Here is a 22,432-nt window from a genome sequence, read left to right as displayed (position 1 = left end):
GAACACAGTTATTTTCTCCTATCAGAAACTTTCCTCAGTTTTGATACAACAAACTCTGCTCTCATACTTCCACTCCCACCACAGGCACCAGGCAAGACCTTTTGAGCCTGATCAGTGTTGAACTTTCACGGTAGATTTTGCCAGAATAGCGTAGGACAGTCATTTTGATATGCTGGAAAAGGTCACAGTCTTAAACGGTGATAAAATATGCCTCTGTGGCTGGGTCTGTGTTTGCATTTTTGTTCAGATTTCTTACCATGACTCTCCCTCACCCCCTGGGCCACTCCACTGGCAGTTGCAACAGTAGGAGCATTTTTGTAGACCACCGAACAGTTCACAGCTGGTGCCTTATCACATGGGTGCTTTTCCCAGTTTTCCCATTGCTATAATGAATGCAGCTTATGTATGGAATTGGATACCTTCAACATACTGGGCTCTAACAAGTTTTGTAGCTCCTATGTTTTTGAGTGCCTGGTTTCTTTATGAAATTACCACTTTTGAAAAACCTTTGATTTTAAAATAAATGTGAAATATGGCCAGCATAAATACTACTCTGAAACAATAAATAAAACCTGTGCAGTAATGACAGTCTTGTTCTTCCCAGCTGTGCGAATATTCCTGTGGGAGTCAGGCAGGCATAAGTTAGACCAGCCTTAAGGCAACTCTAATATGCACCTAGGAGCTGGATGGGTCCAACAGCTGGCACAGGAACAGAAGAGTTTCAGGATTTCCATAGTTACTGTTTACTCACCACCCCTGGCCCTACACAAAGCACAGATCATGTGGAACTGAGGGTGAAAGCCAGAAACTTTAATATAGAATTAAATTATGGCTAGCAAGGAACAAGCATCAGAAGTTTGGCAATTAGTTCAGCTTACATAACCTCCTCAAAGTCCAGCTGCTTAGCAGAATTATCCAAAGTAAACTACTGCTGGTATTCCTTCTTTATAGAAAAAAAAATAATTAAAAAAAAATATATTTTTAAAATAACCAAAAATAATCCCCATGTGCAGACTTTGTGCCTAATTGGATATACCTGTTTATTTTCACCCAAGCAAAACTTCTCAATTCAGTGAGAGGTTTGTCTTGGACTCAGTTATGAATCATGTTAATTTTTGTCATACATTTTAACTTACATCATTTTGCCACCCATTTAAAAAAATGGGCATTTGTCCTGTACCTAAGATGTGTCAAGCCCCTGGATGCAATAACACGATCAATATATTTTACTGGATAGAGGACACACAAATAGGAAGGAGAAAGATACTAAGTAAATAATTTTGTTTCTGAAGGCAAGTCCGGAAAAAAACAGTGAGAAAAGACTTTGAGTTATGTTATTTCCACATACTGCCCTAAATTGGCTTATGTTGGTATGTGTCTGAGTCCTGGGCTGACAAGAGGCTGGTGAACCTTGGAAGACCTGAGGCTTTTTTAGCTTTGAATTTCAATTTGGAAGTGAAATCTGACACTGAGAAAGTTTCACCTGGTTTCAGATTTCACTGGAAAAGGGGGGAAACGAATGAGGAAATGCAGGTACCTGTCAGAAGGCAAATACAGTGAAAGACGTGAGGCTGTGAGCAGCTGCGGTGCGGAGGAGCATGTTCGTATTACAAACAGAAAAGCATCATCAGGTGAGGAGCCTCCGTGTCCCTGGGTATATGATGCTGCTGCTTCTAATAGGGACATGTAGAAACTGGCCTCAGCAAAGTGGATTTGGTCGTCTTTAGCCAAATGTATGCCTGTATGTGACCTTTCTAAATTGCAGGGAGGCAAACCGCTTCATCCCATAGCGTATCAGAAAGCACAACCAGACTCCACAGATTTTCCCACAAATATTGTCTGCCCTGCAGCCCTGTTCCAAAAAAAAAGTTCTGAGATGATAAAGTATTTGCCCGATAGTAAGATAAATGCACAACAGCTGGAATGTGAGACCTGGCACCAGAGGGCTTTTGCCAGCAGGCCAAGGAAAAGTGTGCAAAGCAAGTAGGAATGAAATTACATGCCTTGTCTGTCCACGCTGCATAAGAGTGCGAGGCCAACTAACCCAGAGTGATAGATCAGTAATTCGTCATTGTAAGGGAAGCAGTTTACAAAGTGCACCAGAATCCTTGAAAGATGTGTTACACATTGATTGAATTCCCTGAGTAATATTTTACCAGTAAGAAATACCCAAGTGAGATTTAATTATATACCCCATTAAAAAAAATAAATCATTAAGCATTACAGCTGCTTCACTCCACCCTTCCCAATTACTGATTTTTATCAGCAGATTAAAATACTTCCAGCTGAAAGTCTAATTAACTGATTTCATGTTTTCTGCCTGTCCTGATCACAGGGCAAGTCTACAGTCCGAGGCAGGCACGGTTATAAGTGACTGGAAGGATTACTGCCTAGACTGTGTGATTTCTGAGGCAAGAGAATGTGTTGACCTTCAGTTCTCCATTCTGCTCCTGCATTCATGCACTCAAAAGCTGCACTGTCTGTACTGTAGCTGATAGTGCTCCTTTGTCACAAGCTCTCCCTCCTCCCCGTTAAGCGCTTTCTCTTCTCTCCATGCACAGATCTTATTCTTCAAAGAATTCAGTCATAAACATGGAAGAGGTTGGGGAAAAAATCTGCTTTTGCAGGTATAAATGCATGGCAGGTTATGCTGCAGCCTTTCAGAGAACAAAAGTGCTTGGTACTATAGCACCAGGTACTTTATTTTATGCTGCAAGCATAAAATCACATCCTGGAGTGTGTCTCTGCACTTGAAAATTTTCCTACCAGCTTTTATTAGGCTTTTACATTTTCCAAATTTGACCATGTGAAAATCTTTATCGCTGAATCAGTCTAAATGCAGAGAAGATAGAGGTAGATAATTTCCTATGCCCTTCAGTACCCCCAGGAAATCATCTACATATTTATTAAAAATATCTTAAAATGTCTAATAGTATAACAGTTCAGAATCTCACACATTAATAAAACTCTTTTCTGGTAGACATAGCACTATGCATGTTTTGGAATAGCATTTAGTTGTATGTGTGGTTTATACACACACACACATATACACACACCCCCCAGTCCAAAACATTCACAGCCTGCATAAGAATATCATCCTGGTTTTAATTTTGAGGAACATTTTGTTTAATTTTTACTCTGGTTTCCTTTTTTTTTTTTTATTATTTGTTTTTTATTTCTTTATTTTTTTTTGAGCAGTTACATTTACAGCACAGAACATACCTTTAATGAAAAATAGGAAAGCTCTACAAAGGAACACTCAGGACTGAGTCATATGAGCTTTTGACTTAACAAATTAAGGCCTGGTGCTGCATGTACTTTATTTCATGTTCCATGTGCAGCAATGGGTGTGCTAAACGTGTGAAGTCAAGCATATATTTTGGTTGTTCAATATTAAAAAAGCCAGATCCTTAATATATATTGCATAGCATTCATTGAAACAGGACCAAAATTGCACCAGTCTGGAATATGGTCCAAATCAATTATATATAACCTGTCTAAACATATATATACATACATATATATTTTACCCATAAATAATATAGAAGCTGGAATAATATTGATATAATTATTTGATACATCTGGTCATTTCTGACTTTTTCAAACTATACTGTTAAAGCAGAGCCCAAACTCAGCATTCAAACAACAAAACATACCCTGGATGGCTTTTAACAGATTTGTGACACATGTTCTGTACAAGTAAATAAATAACTTGACTGTGTGAAAAACTTTGCAATGTAGAAGTCTGGATTAGTTGAACTTTCCTTTACGTACTGGAATAAGCATAAATTTTACTTCCTCTAATATTTCAAAGTAAGAGAATGATACAATGGCATTTGGCAAGAGAGTTTTTGTCACCTGATAACGTCTGTTTGCTGGAGTAGGGTACCAATTTCCAGGCACTCTCAGGCTTCCATTATCTCAATTTTAGCTACCAACCAGCCAGGTAAACTCTCAGCATGGTACCTGGCCAGCTAACACATCAGTCCCAAAAATCCCCCCAAGTACTTCAGTGCTTGTCATGGGCCAGCAAGCATGCCATACGGCCGCCCTCCTTTAGGGATCAGATCATGGCTTACTTGAGTGTGTAGTGTAGAGGCAGGCAGACCCAGCGCTCCCAAGAGCCCCAGCCCAGACATCAGATGGGAGGACTGGGAGGGATGCACTGGGCTCCACAAAATCCTAATGTATCCCAGGCACAGCTGAGGCACGGCAGCCTCACCACCCTGCCACCAGAACTGTATGCACCAGGAAAGTGTTACTCCTGACATTGGTTCAACATCATCTAAAAAAAATCCTTAAAAAAAAGAAACAGCACAGCATTTAGAAACCACTAGGTCTATATTTTGCCCCCAAAATAAATGTTATTTGCACTCCACTACAAGATGTCATCATGACTGCAGCATGGTGTGTAATGACAGAGTAACGCCAGGCTGCCAACAGAGATGATCCAAAATAAGCAGCATGCTGTAAATCCACAAATAGAAAAATTAGGGCTTTCACTTCTTTTTTTTTCCTCTGGACACAGCCTAAAATTGGGCTGAAATTACCTTTATCAGCATGGCCCTGAAACCCTGATATAAACAAGTCCCTGGGGGTGAGGGGAAAGAGTAGACATCTCTTACTACACTTCACAGCCATTGATCTGGGAAGCCACCTATTTTCAGCATGTGAGTAAAAACCATGGAAAAGTTAAGACCTTGAAACACCATGTCTAGATCCTGATATTCCATGGCAGAGAGGCCATGCAAGAATTTCAAAGTGGAATTACAAGCCAGGTACTTACATGTTGCCAGCCTTGCACAGCATCTGGTTGAGGAGGGTTTCACAGAGGCACTGGCCTTCACATCTCTGCTGTCAGCCGTCCCTGACATCTCACAGGCACCAACCACATCCAAGCCACTTCCTGAAGTGGGATGGGAGAGTTTTTGAACACAAAATAACATTTTTTCACTTTTAGATTTATCTATGCCAAATGTTTCGGATAGAAATTCTATGCTGAAACGAGCATTTACAAGGATCTGAGGCTAAAATGTGAGGGGACAATTTTTACAACACTGTATGAGGCTGAATTCAGCACCAGTTCAAAATAAAATGTGTTCCCTACCCTTAGCTCCCACAAACTTCATGAGGAATAGAATAACACATGCTGGAAAAAGTGGCAGTCTTCTAATTAAATCCTAATGGGAGCTATTTTCTGGGAACTGCATTTAAATTCACAATAAATGAAGCTGTTGATAATGCAAAGTATTTTCTTTTGTACATAGTAAAAGAGAGAAAGGTTACAAATTTGGTTGCTTCCAGCTAAACAGCATTTTATACCTTTTCAGTTTTAAGACTCCAGGTCTGCAAAGACAAAGCATATGTTTGGCTTTATTTATTACGTTGACTCCAATGTGATTACTTACCATATCTAAACATTAATCAATTAAATAAGCCTCTGCCTGGTTGAGATTAATTCCCACATATGTGTTGTCTGGGACACACATTATAGTTTATTTTATGAGAAACAATTGCTATCTTAATTTGACGATTTAATTTTAAAAAATATTGACAGCTGTGCTATTCAGCAAATGCAGAAGTGAATCACAAGGAAGAATTTATTTTTGCACATTGGATTTTAGCCCTGCTAACATCAACCATGCCACTTGCATACCCTGGTGTAAGACAGGGAAGAATCGGATATAGGGTCATTTCATTCTCTTTAATTTAAATCTTGATTCAGTTTTATGGACACAAAGTGTCACTGCCTGCAGTCATGGAGAAATCAAGCATTAAAGATGAAGCTTTACTGTAAAGGTCTTTTCAACTACATTTTCTGCTGGATGCACTGTACTTTGGTTATTTTATTGTTGCTTGCAGTAAAAAAAAAAAAAGCAAAACAAAACAAAAAAAAACACCCAAAACCAAACCAAAAAGGTATTATTTTTCTTCCTGTGTATTTTTTCTTAAACTATTCAAAAAACACTTTAGTGACAAAGCTCTGCTTAAATGTTCGTGTTTCATTTTGATGCTGTTTGATTGTTCATTTTCATCATCTGCTTCACTGGACTATTTTACCCTCCGAAATCGTCAGTACATCGGCAGATTTTCCCCCTTGAAAAGCTGTTGGAAGCCTGGTTTAAAAATACCATGAGCAGAAAGCTTGACAACTCGGGGCGGGGGGGGAAGAAACAAAAGCAAAAAAAGATGCAAAGTGATGTCCCACTGACTTCCTCATCTGTCTGTCAACCATCAGCCCTGGCACTGGCATAGCCAGGCCACCCACCTCCCTGAGGAAAGCCGTGTTAAACGGGGCCACCTCCAACAGGGAGACTGTCACTGCCTCAGTGTGGCGTTGACCTACTGTCACAACAGGAGGAGGAGAAGCAATAAATCAGACATCAGAGGGAGGTGGGACTCAGTGGGGCCGTCGAGGGAGCTCCTGGAGGGTGCCGCAAGATAAGAAAGGGGTTGCGGTAAATCCTACAGGCTGTTTGGGTTCTTGCTCATGCACGAGGAGAGCCACTGGCAATTGCAGGTTTTGAAGGCTAGAGAGCAAAGCAGGCAACAGTTCTCCTCAGGAATAATAATAAGAAATATTTTATGGCCTATGACTACAGGAGGCTTGGTCAGAGGAGACTCCTCAAGCTCTGAAAGGCAGCTGAGAGCTAAGAGGATTCCAGAAGGACACACGATGGGGTTCCGGTGCCCTGCATCAGCTCCTGCCAGCCCTCCAAAGGTGTGAAACCCCCCGCCCAGGGCACAGGTTGTGCCACAATCCATCTCCAAACCAGGCTCACCGGGAGGTTCATAAACCCAAGGAATTTTGGGCTAGCAGCAATATGGCTTGGTCCCGATGTCTCAACATCTGATATTCAGAGGGAAGGGTTTTTTCTTAGCCAGAACTGCAGAATTAAACTCTTAACAGCCAAAGTGCCTAATTTTATAAATGTAGACTTTAAAAACACAATACAGGCAGGAATTCATAGGAATCATATATTCCCATTGAGACTTTTAATATTTGTAAACAATAACACAGGCTTATGAAGTGATCCTGAAAAAAAAAAATACTTGAGATGCTTCCTGAAGAGAGGAGGAGGTTAGAAGAGCTGACAGGCAGAGAGAAAACAGCTCCTGAAAACTTTCAGCTGAAATTAAATAAGTAAACAACAGTCTTTGATTTTTCTGGCGTTTTGTCAACAAGTGATTTATTTGGGTTTTTGTTTGGGGCAACAATAAAAAAAAAACAAAACAAAACAAACAAAAAAACCAACAACAACAGCAAAAAACAACCCCACAACAAACCCAAACAACTTCATAAGATTTTCAGTTTTGCTTTTTTATTCCATGAAAACATTCTAAAAAATTATATGCATGTGCATTTCTTACTCTCGTAAGAAAGAATTCAAGTGAAAATTTTGTCCATCTCTAGGGACCATCCAGGAGAAATTTCATGTCCTTATTGCATTTTGAAAGAGTGCCTAATGTAATAAGTAAGCCCTGATTTTTGCAGACAATTTTTCTTGCCAAGTTTCACACTGGAATAAACTGCAGATCTCCCATATATTTTCTTCTTCGGAATTTTTGCCAAATTAGAAGATACAGTTTTCTTTCAAGTACCACCTGCTGATTTTGTGAAAGACAGGCAAAACTCAAGTTTGCCATATGACCTCCGAAATTTTTTATTTCTACAAACAAACCAGAAAACACTTCTCCAGCATCATCACACCCCAAGCCAATTTAATTTGCAAAAAGTTAGAGCATTTTTTCTTTTAACTGAAAACACTCTTGGGCTGTTTCCACAGAAACCACATGCAAATGTTTGACAACTTTTGTCTTATACTTTGAGACAGAAGTCAAGAAAGAAGTAGTACTTCTTCTTTACTTATTTTAACATGATATATAAATTAACATTAAAAAAATCTTGTGCAATTCATATTTTTTTTTCTTTCTAAATACTTGTGCAACTAACCAATTGCAATAGTTCTACTTTTTAAAAATCAGTAGACTGTTCAGTTTTTTTTTCCTTCATTTAAATGTATTTTGTTCAAGTTTGGTTTAAATGCCTTCATTTGTAGCACTCTGAAGTGGCTGCCATAGCTTCACAGCTCCCTGTAAATTTTTCTGTGTATGGACACTGACATTTGAAAGAAGAGCTGCAGTGTTTCTGCCTAACATATTAATCGCCTCTGCTACTAGTAATTTATCTTTTCCGATGTCTACATAAAATAAATTACTTGTAATGGCAACAAAAATAGCTATCAAATATACGGCACTGTCCCACTCTGTATTATTAAAGCCTCATTTTAACAACATGAGTGCAGATCCTGTTGGTCTCACCTGCTCAGCTATTAGTTTCAATTTGTCTCCCAACACTTGCCAACACGCTGGGGTGTGTGAGCAGTCCCAGACGACCTCTTTGGAAAATCTCACTACATTCCCACACCTCTGACAATATTTCACTATACCTCAGGGTAATGCTAAACAATCTTTGCATTGTCCTATGCCATCTGTTCAACATTTTTAAGCATAACTGCTCCATATTGGCGTCTCATGCCTTGTAACCAGTTTCTGTTATAGCATACCATACCATTCGTTTTTGTCATACACTTTCCTTCCAGTTCATTTCTTTTTCATTGCTAGCCAGGACTGAGTATCACACAAATGCGCTGCATGATGCAGCCAGGAAGCTGAATTAGTGGAGGGAGCATCGCCTTGCTCTTTAGTACTGCCGGAGCAGTATGTTCTCAGCTCCCTACCTAGGGGGACCAGCCTGCATCACTTCCAGGAGAGCCAGTGGGTATAGTGTGACAAATCCCACACCTAATAACAGGTTAGCGTGCCCACACAAGAGGAACATTGCACAGGTGCTGAATCAAACACAGGTAAGGCACTGCTGTTGCAAACTCCGCGTGGACCATCACAGTCCAGTTGTGTCCCGGTGTCTCGCACCGCAGGGAAGGAGCACAGCCAGCTGGGTGGTACTTCCAGCCACCAGCCGCAAGGTTAAAGCCAATTGGGGCTTTAAAGCTGCTAGGGCCCCGGGGGCTCGGAGCTGGCCACAGGCACCCCCCCCACTGAGCGACCCACTGCCCCCCGGGCTTGGCACTGGCTGGGGCCATCGAGAGTCTTTAGCCCTGCGCTTAAGCATAAATAAATTACATCAGGCTTCCTCATTCATAAAATGAGGATGTGTATCCTTATTTGGGAAGTATTTTAGAGCCAGGAGTGAGGATATTCTATGAGTGCTAAAAACATTACTATTGCACTTTTGCTGCTTGACTTAGTCTAATGTTTTAAATAGAAGTATTTTTTTAAAGCCTGCTAGGTTTTAGACTCTTCAATAAACAACATCAGTGACTACTTTCCCTAATAATTCATGTCTTCAAGTGCTCGACTGGTATTCTAAGTGAGTGCACTTCCAGTATCTGAGGAACAACAAAAAGGTTTCATACTAAGTTGAGATCAAAACCCCCCTGGAAGAGATGGGAGTCTGCCTGTAGTCATACCTGAATTCAAGAAAGCTTTAATAATAAAAGAAACCTAAAGTAGTTCTGAATATTCATACATTGTTTATTCAGTCCTGGAATAAATCATAAGTGAATTGAAAGGCCTGCTGAATTCACATAATCAACATCCTGAACTGAGATTTTTGAAATTTGACCATGTCCCAAACAAGTAAGTTGTTTCAGTTTATTTTCTTTGTCTTCCCATAATACTGTTCACTAACCTAAAGCCTGACCATCACTGTTTTTCCAAATGAGCACGTGTGGTGACATCCATCTTCCATAACCATTGACCTCAGGAAGTTAAGAAAACAAACTGTTTCAAAACCACACTATGAAATATGGCTGCTAAGATGGCCAGCACATTCTTCTCATTTCTCATTATCCTCTCCTGTAGCTGTCACAGGACAAATCATCCAGCAGGAAACAGCAGCCGGGTCTCAATACGGCAAGGTCTGGTTAGGCTTAGATCTATGGATAGCCTTTTTCCATAAAACTTCATGGTAGGAATACAAGGTAACATCTCTTGGGCACATTCCTAGCATGTAGAGGAAAGAGTGGAATTGGGGTAAAGGCTCCTGAAGGGTGTATCATGGAGGCATCATCCCCCTGTGGTCCCAGAGCGAGCCAGGCACCCTTCACTGCTTGTGCCCCCCCAGAAGCCCAGGGAACCACCTGGGCAATGTCATCTGCAGCTCCTTACAACCCCGTGCTTGAGAACCCATAAGGGAAATTTGATTTTACTTTTTTTTTTTTTTCCTGCATTGGTGAAGCTCTCTTTTCTATATGACTATGCCTCTGCAGTTCAGTTTCACTGTGATTTTTCATCCAAGATAGTGAAATGGAAAAGTCCATTTGCTATCTCCCACTCCCTAGTTCTTCACGAGTATATGCATTACTTAGCATGAGGTGTTGAAGACCTTATCTTCCCCCACCCCCGCCACGCAGTACTGGGCTCTAAAATATACAAATTCTTTCACTGACTGTGATACTTTGAAACTCTCACTATCTGCATAGGCCAGTAAAGGTGGAAAGGATGCCAGCCCTCAGTTTGCAGAGGGAGAAGGGAGACATCACCATCCCTGGAGGTATTTAAAAGAGGCATAGACATGGTGTTTAGGGACACAATTTAGTGGTGGGTTAACAGTTGGACTCCATGATCTTAAGGGTCTTTTCCAGCCCGAATGATTCTATGATGCAGTGAGAGAGAGGGAGGGAGCAATTTACTGGCATTTTCCCCAGGAGTGTGTGCTGCAGCCAGCAAGGTGCCCCAGCAGCTCAAGCCCTGCCCCAGGGGCCCAGGCACAAAGCCAGGCACCACTGGGGACGGGTTTGGAGCCAGGCTAAATTATTCTGCAAGGAGATGAAACAGCACTCTGCTTGCCTTCAACAGGAGGGACTGGCAGTCCTGCACCAGTGGGGAAATACAAAGCAACCCCAATAGGTGTTAATGGTTTCAGCCAAGGGGATGCTTGATGGGACCTACTTAGCTTTGCTCCCAATAAACAAAGATAGCTCTGCTCTGGTGTGACTCTGTACTTGTTAACTGGAGGCTTAATTGTATCCTTAAGGCAGAAGCCTTGTGTTTGGGCTTTTTTGTGGGGAGGAACATCCATAGGGAATCTACTGAGGTTTGTTGTTTAAGGGTTTGGTTTTTTTTAATCTGAGCAAACAGTGGCATTGTTGTTTGGTGATTCCCAGAGGGAATATCAAAACAGCAAGGAAGGATGGATCAGAGCCAGCCACTGAAGAAAATCATGTACATCACACCTAACAAGTGGGAAGTTCACAGTCAGAAAGGTTCCTGAAGCTGTACTTTTAATAAAACCCATAGTCTTAGTGTAAGTGCTGAAAGGTAAGCAGGTGTTCAAATCCATTTGAGGTCATCGGCTTTTCCATAGTCAGAATTGCCTTATGCCTTGCACAGAGTAAGGGACTAATATTCCTCTAATTGCCTGTGCTAACAGAGGTGAGAGTCCTAGGTCTAGTAATGTCCGGTATTACAACTGCCATGCCAACTATACATATTCACAAGCAAAAGAACTAAAGACAACATCATCAGTATTTTAAAACATCTACCCTGAGTAATGTTGCTTCCACATCAGAAAGTCCCGTTTCCAGAAACTACTGCTAACTGTTGGTTTGAATTGAAGAATTAATTTGACTGACATTAGGCTGCTCAGGACAATCAGGTGTCTGCCACTATTATTCATATCCAGGCTTACGACATATGAAACGTATACATGTGAATAATTCTGTGCAAATCCCTTGGAAATAAAACACATGTATTAGCCAACAGCATGTTTTAATAATTAAGAGGACAGCAGCCAAGGAAAAGCATAGTGGTATTCAGAATGTATCACAACCACTTTTTCTTTCCTTTTTTTCCTAACTCTCTCTTCCTCTCTCATTTCTATTGCTGTCATCTTGCCTTTCAGGAAGGAAGGGAAGCATTTCTAGGCCTCTAACCTTTGGTGCCCAAGGAAGGCTCATCTCCGGCTTCCAAACTGTGCTTCACCCTCCCCAGGTGAGAATGAGGATTCTTATGAAATACAGCAAAATCAGGTCAGAGAGCACATGACAGGCCCAATTCTGCAGATTTGAGTGACTCTTTAAGAGACTTCTCAGAACCAGGCCAGAGCAAAACCAACGGGTTCAATAAACATTGAAGCAGTGTTAAAGTCAGGACATTGGCCTAAAAAAATCTGTGTCTCTGAAAAACAAAAGAAAAGAAAGCAACAACCCTTTCCAATTCTTTCATTTGCCTTCTGGTTTCTGAACAATTTGTATTCACACAGCATTTCTAGCTTTCCTAGTTAAGGTCTAAATGTAGTTAAGAATAATAACAACAAAAAGATAAACAATCCTAAGAGAGATTCTCATGCAATTACACATGTTCGGGAACTAAGACTTTTAAAAAACAGGAGAACACATGGACACCCTAATAAAATCACGAGCTGGCAGTAACCAGCTCACCTTTTGTTTGGTCACCTTTCAGCGTGGTTTTTGTTCATGTGACAAGCTGTGCCTTCTCCTGGCTTTGGCACTAAAATCCATATTCTCTGATATAACATTCAATGATATCTCAGAATTCAATACTCCTTCATCCATACATCCATTAACAGTGTTTATAGAGTGCCTCTTGGACCAGCACAATAATCTTAAAACTGGTTATTTTCACAGTCCACTAACTGCATCCTTTGCAGGGTGATAGTTATGATTCAGACCACCTCTTCTCTCAATGGTTTTAGCCCAAAACCCAGTTATCCCCTACATGCTCAGCTCTCCTCTGTTTCGTCTCACTGCCCCATGCTGCCTGCCCAGAGCTGTCAGACTCCAGAGTCCTTGCCGACAGTGCTTGTTCATCAGCCAGCTCCTTTGTCCACAGATTTGGTCCTACACCACCTATATCTAAGAGCTAGGATTTGACTCACAGGCCTTGATCACAGCCCCACTGAATCTTTGGGAATTTTGCTAAAGGTGTTGGGATTGTTGGACTGCAAATAGCATATAATTGTGTGAAAACAGAGCATCAGCATCATTTACTTTCTTTGTTGACTAATGGACAGCATATTGGCACGTCGACAGAAGAAATCAGAGTTGTTCTTTCCCTTCTGTTGCAAAGCCAGAAGAAAATCATATAATCTCTGCATGCCTCTACATGCCCTTCCAGGTTTTTTTATTTATCTTCTTGTATTGAAAGCTTCCTTAGGATATGGGCTACCTCACTACCTGCTTTTACTATGTTAACACAGCAGGAAACAATTTACAGTCAGATTTCTGTACATTGTTCCATATTGCAATACAAGTAATCAGAATAAAAAAAGGGGGAAAAAAAAGCACCCATCAACTACAAACACCTCTTTTCCTCAGATTTCTGGTTGGGAGAAGCTCAGTGATAAGGAGATCTGCACTGTGAACTGCAGAAAGTTCAAACAGCGAGAGCCTGATGCAAAGCCTTATTTACTGCAATTCTAATCTACTTCTAATCCACCTTGCTCTAAAGACCACTGCACAGCACAACACAGAGCCTTCAGATAACAAACATTTACAAAACCCCACTGATTTCTCTCAGCAACATAAGCTGCCAAAAATGCATTCAGCCTCTGTGGAAAAGACCTTCACCTCTGGATAGATCCCATCGGTGCACACCCTGTAAGCAGTTGCCAGCTCTTAGAAAATTACTTTCATCTGGCTGCAGAAAATGCGTATGTAAAAGCAAGCCTGGCAGCCCTTCTCAGAGCTATATTCACTGAAGCTTAAATGAGATAACCATCCGTCATTCCACCGTGCACGCCAGTCCTGTATCTTGATCACACACAGTATCTGCCATACAGGAGAGATGCTTTGGGTAGCCTATCCTTGTTACTATCTTTTTACTAACTTTCAGGCAAATAATCATGCCTGGCATTTATTTCTTCTACCCTGCAGGTAGAGATGGGAGAGAGGTTTCAGTTTCCCTTACTATTCCCATCGGTAACTAAGAGGTTTCGTTTTATTATTTCTTTTTTTCTTATAGGATGGTGCAGAGTGAACGAGTCCTCGAGGCATTCAGTTGTTGCTCACCTAGGCAGTGTTTTGACTCATAAAACCTCAAAGGACTGAAATTTCGTTCTTAATCAGCACACAGAAGTAAATATAATGAAAGTAGAGTAAAAGGAAAAAAAAGAAACTTTTATGACAGAACTACTGTCATGAATAGTTGCTTAACAGTATATGCCCTTCATGCATGCAGCATCTGGGTAGCCCCTTAAAAGAGGTGCCCACAGTGGGTGTCCCACCACCTGCCTCTTGTTCCTGAGATGCATCCAGCACACCCGCATCTCAGTGCCAGTTATAACTGGACATCAGTTTTCCTTAACCAAAAATTCGGCAGCTGTCTCCAGTGCTTCCTTCAGGCTCTGCCCAGCACCACCAGTGACAAAGAGTGCTCAGTGACGCTGCTGCAGAGCTGGCCCGACAAACCTCGAGCTGTTAGCTGTCTCTTGCTCACAGAGGCTGATATCTTTTAGGCAGTGTCAGACCTTGATCTTTGAAGCTAGGAAGCTCAGACTTTTCCAAGCAGCTTGAAAAGCACTTTCAGACCATGAACAGGCAGACCTTCACACTTGCTAAAATATCAGACTTTAAATTTATGTATAATGTTATCAGTGCTATACTGCCTTTGCTTAATGAGGCAACTCTTTTACATAAGTAAAAGCAATAAATGCTCAACTACTGTTTGTCATTTATTAATTTCCTAATTCACTTGGAATGGAGTGGTAAGATCAAATCACACAGAGGAAATGTTTGGGATAGCAGCAAGAAGTCTCTGTGAGTTCTGAGAAACTGTTCACATCAGTGTCATGAGTATAGCCAGAGAAATAACTGAAACTTGGCTGAGTTGCTTAAAACAGAACAGGCTCAATAAGCACACAAACAAACATACAAATTATCTCACAGTCATCAGGGCGTATGCTTTTCCTCACCAGCCTGATGCAGATGGAGAACTTACTAGCCCATGATGGTCACCAGAAGATACTTGCTCCACCTGAACCTTACCAGCAAGCGCAGCTATTTTGTGGGATGCCCTGGTACCTTTTGCTTTCCCCTTGGTACACTGTGTCAAGGGATTGTGCATGTTCCTGTATCCCAAATGTAAGGAGAGCCACCCTGAGAGAATGGAAAATATTTTCCGTTCGTCTTAATGTAGTTTACCAATAAATACTATTAAACAATTTATTCATAAACTCCAAATACAGCTACTTCTTCTTCAACACTTGCAGAAACAGGTGAACAGACATGAAGAGAATACTACGTGTGACAAAGGAGTATTTATATTTATATATAGGTTTCTCTTGCCCTGCCTTTGTAAATTGAAAAATTAACAGATGTTTCACATTTTGCTGTCTAGGGAACTAGCTTTTGAGCAATGGTTTGTTTCTAGGAAAGTAATCTGTCCTAAATAACCTTATATTCATGAATGGCTATTAAGACTTGGACATCCTTCATAACACTTGTTCTAGTCCTAGACAATATTAATATTCATGTCTTCCTCCACACCATCCCATCCAAAGATTTCTTCACCTGTACTCTGTCAGGAAAGTTTTGGCATTCCATGCACTATTTCACTGGATGCCATGTTCATGGGCTATAACTAAGTGCAATTTTCACCTGTCCAGAGAGTAAACAGGGTCAAAGAATGAGTATTTGACTAAGCCATTTGGCAGCTGAATCCACGGAGGAACAGCCTGTGGTGGATAATGGTCTAATCCTGGACTGAGATTTCTCTTCTTGTTATGGGCTTTACACTCCCTGCCATTTTATACCTCTTAATCATACTTTAATCTCATAATCAATCAGACACAATGATAACTAATCCCTCCAGAATGATAATAGATTTACTGCTCACTGTGAAAGATACTGTAATGGAAAGGAACTAGGGACTAATCTTCAACATCCCATCTTGCATTAACAAGAAGAATGGTAAACCATGGGCATGTGTGCATGTAGAGTCATTTCCAGTCTTTGTTCCTATTGCTCTCGCTGAGGAGTAACAACAATTGCTAGAGAGAAGATAGTTATCACTGAAGGTACATGACAATTAAGCCTGAAATGAACTGGGGCTGAAGGGTTGGGATCCAATTTGAAACTAATGCAGGTCTTCAAGGCACAGCTCTAGGTGGAAATTGTGCGGAATGGTATCAGTCCACTCTAATATTAACAGGCAGGATGAGCCAGGCTGTTGCTTGACAACATGTGGTTTTTGTATTACACAGTCTAATCCTGCACTGTGGGCCAGCATGGACTTGCTTCCTACCTTTAGAGTGTTACCATAGTCAGTAGACTAGAAAACGAAAAAGAAAAAAAGAAAACAAACCACCAAAAACATGAAACAAAAAAATCCCTAAACAAAACAAAAAAGGAGTTTTCCTAGCAATGATCAGACCCTTTTAAAAAAACAGCTTCCCAAATATATGTTTGGTCATATTTTTGTTTGCTTTATGTATTTTTGAAGGCGCTCTGATGTAACAAACCCCTATACTGCTGCTTGCATCCAGATACAGTTTTGCAATGAAAAGCTTTGTTCTCCTCCAATATTGGAAGATTTGTGATTGTTAATCTATTTTGTTATTCATCTCTGCATGAAGTTATCAGACCTTATTCTTTACTGGCTTCCACTCATGTACATCAGGAATCTTTCCAAAGATATGACACTGTAATATTGGGGTAAGCGAAGGGAGGTCCAGACCTTGCATGTTTCCTAGAAGATATGTCAAGATGAGAGGACTTTGTTCTTTATTTTGTTGTGATTGTCCTTCTGCAACAAATCTAAAAAAAAAAAAAAAAATTAAGTTTTTCAAGGCAATTTTATCTGGCATTCAGCCACTACTCTACAGGGAGCTGTGGAGTGGGTAGGCAAGGTATTGTGTCACTGCTGCAGATAAAACAGTAAGATCATAGTCATATTTTTTTTATATAGTTAGCTCCAAGATTCAACCAGTCTTAACTACCAGTGATTCAAAATGTCTTACATGCTGGCATTGCTCACAGTAATGCTAACTCATTCCTGTTGAACCATACAAAGCAGATGACTGGAAGCAATTAAAGTCTTCATCTGCCCTCCAGCCCCAGCAGTGTCATTCAGGCAAGAGGTTCTGAGCCCTTTCAAGCCCACCACACATTCCCCAAATTGGAGATTTTTGAGGAATAAACTCTCATTTTTAGCACAAAGCCACTGGATGCCAAGAACTGCCATTGTGCAAATGACATGCTCCAAGACTAGTTTTACTATTCAGATCCCAAATCCCCCATTTCCTGTTGACTCTCATTGCTTAAGCTAATATCATTCAGCCTACTCTTTCAACTGGGTAGAAGGGCTTAGTCAAACCTCACTGCAGTCAGAGCAACACAGTGCACATGTGTAACAGAGTAGAAATTGTTGGCTCAGAGCATATTCATTTGTTGTGTGTAACTCAGTAATAAAAAACAAATGCAGAGACTTCATTTTATATATAATAAAAATACTGCAATATTTTATGTGTCTCATTTTAGCAGTCTGTTTTTAAATAACAACCTTATTTTTTTCCAATTGCAAATCTCTGAACAGAAGAGCAAAACATTAAAGTATTTTTAGTTTATGGGCTAAACGTCCAGCCCAGCAGTTTGCTAGTAATATATGTATACTGATAATAACCACAACTAGCAGGGGATGCAATGCAGCCTCAGTTATTTCTCTCGGCTCTGCAATAACATACTCCTCCTGTTAAGAATTCAGATGTCAGCCAGGATTGCTAACTGCATTGGTTCACACTTCCCTGAAGAGTAGCAAAACGGTAGATTGTTCTTTGAAATACCACAAAACCTTTCTCAACACCACAGCTCAGCTGTTCAGGGAACTAACTGAACAGCATTGAAATTTTAATTTTCCTTCTTCAGATAGGGGGGTTTTTTGGTGTTTTTTTTTTTTGTTTTTTTTTTTTTTAATCACTAAGCAGGGTACTGTTGGAAACATGTCATTTTGAAATAGGTACAATTCTCTGAGCACGTAGGGTTGTTGGTGTTTCTCCAGGGTATGCCAGTGATATCGAGGGACCTCTTGGACTTAAAAAGATATTCAATAGAGTTTAAAGATACATAAGTAGAAATCATTTTGCGCATAAAGACATCCCGCCTTTCCAGAATATTTGCTTTTATCTCCTGAGAGTACACCTGTCTGTGCAGAGTGTGACGTGAGTCTGACCCACAGCAGGCTGATGTTGGGAGGCATCCCTCCCAGGCTGGTCCAGGCAGAGCCCGTACACAGGGCTCCTCCCAGCATGGGGAGGGACAGCCAGCACCACAGATGGGCAGGTAAAAGGTTCTCTTTTGCTTTAGTCAAAATGTTAAGTGTGCTGTGCAATGAATGCACCATGAGTGAAGTACCACCAGAGATGTCAGCCCAGAGCTGCAAAAAAATGCAGAAAATTTAGTATTAATTACAAGGTGTCACAGCAGCATTTTTATACTATCAAACTGAATTTGCCATTTCCACAGACTCTCCAAATCATCTTGGTATCATTCTGGTAAAATCTGTAGTGAAAGACAATAGCTTTCCTGGAAGCAGATGGACTTAACACCTTTAAAAGTGAATTCATCAGCAGGGCCAGACACCAGCTCTCCCTAGTTTGCTCCTGACTCACATAACCAGTATTGACATGACAATATTTTTTTTTCCTCCTCCAGTTGATGTATTTCAATTAAGATGTGTTTTAGGATACTGTATGCCTTAGAAAGGCATAATCATCATCCTCTAAAACACATACTGCAGTCCCAACAGAGGTTGAATTGGGAGAACTGAAATTGAGTGGCCCTTTTCTGTTTCCTCAGCCAGAGGGTTTGGAGTGAGCAGGGTGTATTGTTTCCCTCCAGTCTTTGGAGGTGAAGACAAATTAGCCTTTGCTTCTGACAAATTGGCTTCTTGTTTTCAATAACAAAGTCTCCTAATTGAAAACGTAAACCCTGATTTGAAAGTCCCTTGCGTTTTCACACTTTGCTTTTATCTTATTTGTACTTCTTCAGTTCATTATCTTTGAGAAGCTCCTACGAAAAGAGAGACAGTCCCAATATCTCATTTTAAAATAATGATAATTATCATTGATAGGTGTGACTTAACAGGTGGGGACATACAGCGATATTCAGAATCACAGACAAAAGCAATTTTTACCACCAGCCTGAGTTTTTCCCCTACTGTGTACTTTCAATAGCAATTAAGTTGCCCTGTTTACATAGAGGGGAGTGTCCTGGAATAAAATACTTCTTGAAGTGGGAAAACGTTGATGAATCTCTCACCAGGAAAGCACTATAGCACTATTATTTTCCCCCACTTAGGTGTCAATACCAACAGAGCCCCATGCTACAGCGGAACACAGCTGGAAAGCACTGCTGGACTCCGCAGTCCCAGGGCGCGTTCTGCCTCTTCCTTCTCCTCCTCGTGCAATGCCAGCAAGCCAGCTCCTGATTTCTGATTGTTGCTTCAAGAAAAGGCTCTGAGAGGGCTCTGCTGAAGTTTGCTATGTTAATAAGTGTCTGAGAAGTGCTCTGGAATCCAAGGTTTAAGGAACTATCTGGAAGCTAGTACTAAACCAATTCACTCCTCTTCCAAAATAGAGGAGCAACAGAAGGGTGTACTCTCCCCAGTGATTTGTTTGGTGTGGGGGGATAGGGTCTTCCTCAAGAGGGGAGCAATGTCACATCCTCCCTCCCTGTTTTTTGGGCCCTGGAAAGCCCTCACTAATTAGGCAGTTGTGCTGTCCCTGAGAAATAATGAACAAATGAGCCAATTAGCCCTAATTCATTGTTAAGCTCAAAGCCAACCCACAGCAGCACTTTTCAGAGGGAATTTCCTCACTGGTGACTTTATTTTGTTACCATTTTAACTGCCATCTAATTGAAGCCACTGATGGCTAATTGCTTCATTTATCATCAAGTTTACAGGCCACACACTGCAAAGCTAATTAGAGACCAGACATTGTGTTTCAGCCTCCATTTGAAATATTGCTGGCATTTACATGTAATTCCAATTGATTATGTTTCAAAGAAGCTGAGAGAGTGGGAATGAGAAGATTATTTCTGAAAAGCAACGCTGAGATTAGGCAGGCCCAGATTGTGCTATAAAGCAAGTATTTTAAGTTTATTGGGAAAGGGGGTGGAGAATTATCAGTTTCCCCCCCCAATTTCTGACACTGCTGAGCACAAACCCAAACCCCATGTAATGAATCTTGTATAAATGCTAGCAGTAAGCTCTGCTTCACACACACAGTTCTCAACTGTACCGATTTTCACAGGGAAGTGGTGAATTTTGCACTTGAGATGAGAAATACTGCCCTAAGGATTTAAATCTGACACGTGCCAAGGTCTTGTGAAGGTTCCTCTGTTTGACGTGGAAAGAGGGGAAGGCAGACCTCTGTGTTCACCACGCATTGATTCAACAATAAATCACCCAAAGCCTGCAGACATTTGGCAGGACTGCAAAGAATTGTTGTTATTTTAACTGAAATCTGATAGATTTTCTACTTTTAAGGCATTTTCAGATAAATGCCTCCAATTTGGAGCCAGCTTTGCTCTTGCCTTACACAGGTTTCCCGACTAACTGTGCTGGGGCTACACTTTGGACTGAGGTATGCAGGACCCGACTCTGAGCAAGAATAAAGCTTATTCTTTCCTCCTTGTTGTTTGATATTCTCCTGTTACAACTATTCTTCCTTTCCCTTTTTAGGTCCCCTACATCCCGATGGGCTCATTTCTCCCTAAATAAACATAAAGCGCAGAAGCAAAATGCATTTGTTGCCTGGGAAACATGCAATTCAGCATGCGAGGTGGCCATCCTAAGAAAGCAATAGACCTCCAAGGAAGTTTTTATATCAATAATTGTAACCAACCAGAAGTACCAGGTTAGTAAAACATTCCCTGCTACTTGCTTGTTACTTTTCAAAATGTTTGACAAGTTCTTCATTACAGCCCATGATTTATTTTGGTTTTATGTAGTCTTGGTCTTCATTTCAGAAATGTTTTATTCCAATAGTGACAGAATTTCAGAAAGGAACAGAAATCACTGCCTGAGGATTACTGGTGAACTCTTCATGGTATCATCACTCTGTCTCATTAGCTCCCCTTTATAACTTTGATTCAATCACTGCTTTCTGTAACACACTACTCCTTTGAACCAGTCATATCTCCTCAGACTTTCTAAATGCCACTAAATATATTGCAATAACATAATGATGTCCTGCTTCCGGCACTGATAGTACACTACTGACAACAAACCCCCTCTTTCTCTCTCAGGAAAATATTCACACCACTATTTCTCTCCAAGAACTACCTGGAGGGTTGTCCTCCCTGAGGAGACTGAGTGTGCTCCAAGAAAAATACTGCCATCCACACTGTGGGGTTATTTTCCAGTTAAGTTGTGATGGTTCCTAAAGATCCCAGCAATGATAATTATGTTTCTTACCAGATAAGGAAACTATTATTAGCAGGGCAATAATATTATGTGTTATCTCAGATATGAATCTAGTGACACACACTAAGTTCAGTCATGAATCAACCCACTGTAATGCAAACTCTGGGAGTATCTCATACATCATATCATGGAAGCAAACTGTGTATCAGTACATGATTGTTATATTTATCAAGGATTTCTTCCAGCTGGTTCACAGTGTTTGCTAATGAAAGCAAAACCAGAAAGGGACCATATCCACCACTAAAAGCCAACCACCACCTCTCAGACAACAGCACCAGAAGAATAAATGCAGATAGCCTTGTGCTTGTAGTTGTGAATCTTGCAATAATCAAAGTAAGAAGCCAGGGTAATTGTACCACAAGCCTAGTCCCAAAGTAAAGGTTACAATGGGTTTAAAAGCTGATCTTGGTCTACAATTAAAGAATCACATGTAAGGACTCATCCTGGTTGAATGCAGAACTTTTTAAACTGGGAACAGGTGATCAAATTGTTTACAGTGCTGCCTCCAGCTTTCTTTATCAGTGAACACCCTTTCCTCTGTCTTTTCTTCCAGTAAGTCAACTCTAATGCTTTTTGGGTATTTTGTGTGTTAGTGTTATTGCCACAAGGCCTCAAGACAGTGTCTATCTCAGCTAAAAGCAAGGCTGAGCTGGCATCTACATATAAATTTCAGCACAGTTTAAAAAAGAAATAATCTTAACTGCTCTGTAGCCCTCGCAAATATGCTGGCCATCACAGGCAGCGATGACTTTAAAACCCTCAGTATTAAGAAACACCTTATGATAGAAAAGCAGTTTTCCCAAACTACCTTAATTTTGGGGACAGTTTCCCAAATTACCTTTTCACCTAGATTTATAAGCAAGTTTAAAAGAAAAAAACTGATGGGCTTTATCAACAAAGCAGAGACCTAACCTACCCTGCTTCCTACAGCCTGAACCAGTTTACTGCTTTAACATTCTTCCCC

This window comes from Tyto alba, unplaced genomic scaffold (assembly GCF_018691265.1).
Source record: "Tyto alba isolate M040663 unplaced genomic scaffold, T.alba_DEE_v4.0 Super-Scaffold_16, whole genome shotgun sequence".
In the NCBI taxonomy this organism is placed as follows: Eukaryota; Metazoa; Chordata; class Aves; order Strigiformes; family Tytonidae; genus Tyto; species Tyto alba.
Note: the sequence above shows the minus strand (reverse complement) of the source record.